The sequence below is a fragment of the Marmota monax genome, unplaced genomic scaffold, assembly GCF_021218885.2.
Source record: "Marmota monax isolate L192 unplaced genomic scaffold, Marmota_monax_Labrador192_F-V1.1 WCK01_AAM20220418_F8-fsc00049, whole genome shotgun sequence".
NCBI lineage: Eukaryota > Metazoa > Chordata > Mammalia > Rodentia > Sciuridae > Marmota > Marmota monax.
The window spans coordinates 8441811-8444201 of NW_026694221.1; the positions used below are offsets into that span (position 1 = coordinate 8441811).

The following is a 2391-nucleotide window of genomic DNA, read 5'->3' on the forward strand; positions in this document are numbered from 1 at the left end:
ACCCTGTATCTAAATGAAATACAAAATAGGGCTGGGGATGTGGCTTAGTGGCTGAGTGTACCTGAATTCAATCCCTGGAACACATCTCAGGAAAAAAAAAAAAAGGATAAAATTGCAATCTTTGAATCACAAAAGCTTTTACAACAGGAGGGTATCAGTAATGATATAAGGTTTTATGAAAATTATTCTTGGCTCTTAATATAATATAAATGATTTAACATTAGAGTTTTATATTTTGAACTTTTCGTTCACGAAAATAAAAAAAAAAAAAAAAAAACAGCTCTAGAATACTACCTGTTATGGTTTGAATATGTCCCCTAAATTTCATGTGTTAGAAACTGAATGACCAAATTCATATGTTAATGGTATTTGGAGAAGCAAAATTTGAGAGGCAATTAGGATTAGATGAAGTCAAGAGAATGGGCTCCCATGATGACATTAGAATCTTCATGTGAAAAGGAAGAAAGATTTCAGCTAGACAGCTTGCTTTATCTTGTCATTTGATGTCTTCTACAATGTCATGATGATAAAGAAGACCCTCATCAGATGCCAGCAACATGCTCTTGTACTTTCTAGCCTCTAAAACTAAAATAAATAAATAAATACATTTCTTATCTTTATGAATTTTCTAGTCTTGGGTATTTGGTTAAACTGATTAATGTGCTGTCCTTCTTGGCAGCCATTTGTATATATAGATGACATTACTCCTCAAAACTATGGATCTATGAAGAATAGCAGATGGGAGAACAAGGAAAGGAAACAATATACAAAAAAATTAATTGAAAAATTAAAAATAAGAAAAAAGAAAGACTAGTAAAGTAGATTTTGATTAGTATATCTTTTTAAAGTAATTTCATAATGCATTAGATGGGAAAAAAAAAAAAAACTATTCTAGGATTCCTAAATAAAAGGAGTTGAAAATGAATCAACAAATTTGAAATGTCTTAAATTTTTTTGTCTGTACATATTTCATTTTATCATCTTCACTAAAGACACTGGCCTTGATGTTCTCAGAACCATTTTTTCAGCACTACTATAGATGCAGTTACATGTCCTCTAAAAGGCAGAAATAGAATGAATATTCAAAATGTGAAAACAAATTTTTTTCAAGAAATCTTTTTCAAGAATTCAAGATGAATTCAAGTACTCATAAAATCTTCTTTCATTATTTCTGTTATATCAATATATAACTTATGGTAGAAATTGCTTCCACAAATATTTTATGCTGACTTAACCATTAATTTTTCAACATATAAAACATTAGCTATATGTCAACCTACACTTCACATATACTATGAATAAATAGACATTCTACATATATTTCAATGTCATATATATATGTGTGTGTGTATATATATATAGAGAGAGAGAGAGATAGATAGATATAGATAGATAGATAAAATTTCATTTTAATCATGTTTATCTTTGGTATTTCAAAATATTATTAGTAATACTTAATAAAAAAATGTAAAACAAATGACTCATGAAATCCACTTTATTGATGGGATAAGTATTTTGGAGAAAATATTTGAACTTATCTTTATTCCCTTCCTAAAGAAACTATTTTTATTTGATAGCAATTTTTATCATCTTGGAGATAAAAATTTCATATCAAAAGATAGTTTATTAACCTTACTTAAATAATTTAATATTTTAAAAGTGAAATTATACATGTTTTGATGTTAAGTATTACCTTGAACCATAATATGATTAAATCTTTTGAGAAAATTCTATTAGGAAACATTTTCACCTTTTTTTTCCAGATACATCAGATAATGACAAAAAAAATATCTTCATGATTTAATCTGATGAACTATGTAACAATCATATCATTTGTTTACTTTCCTAATAAAGTACTAGAACATACAAGGACAATGAGGATTTGGGGGTATTTGTTTATTTGTTTTGTTTTAAGCTGGAGTTCAAATAGTATAGAAAGTGAGCTGACAAAAAGAGATAAAATTTCAAGCTTACACCCCAGGGAGTCTTATACAGAAGTTAGATTCTTAGCTGTTTATAAGATAATTGATAATTTACAAATATGGACTTAAGTGATTTACAAATTTTGCAATAGCTGGAAGAGCAGGCTCTAGATTGAACTTCCAAGAAGAATTTTGATTTACCAAAATTTACTATCTGATTGTAATGAAATATTAATTTCTAAGAAGATATTGCTTTATTCCCAAACTTTCATGGCTTACTCTATGTTTCTTATATTAGTATCTCCCAAAGAATACATACAGTATACCTACCTGCAATACACCTTTGGGCACACTTGGGTCCAAACCAACTGAAAGCTCTGTTTGTATCCTAGAAAGCTGGAGAATTTTCTCATGATCTAGGTACATTTTTATAACCCAAGTATTAATAGTCATTACAGGAATGGAATAC

The 2391-nt window shown here is 28.2% G+C and overlaps 1 non-coding gene across 1 annotated transcript; it reads right to left on the reverse strand.

Moving 5' to 3' along the window:
- Nucleotides 1–1761: 1761 nt before the first annotated feature.
- On the reverse strand, nucleotides 1762–1833 carry LOC124108138 (small nucleolar RNA SNORD77). Its single transcript, XR_006856622.1, has one exon. It is a non-coding gene; the product is annotated as a small nucleolar RNA SNORD77 (small nucleolar RNA).
- Between the last annotated feature and the right edge of the window lie 558 nt (nucleotides 1834–2391).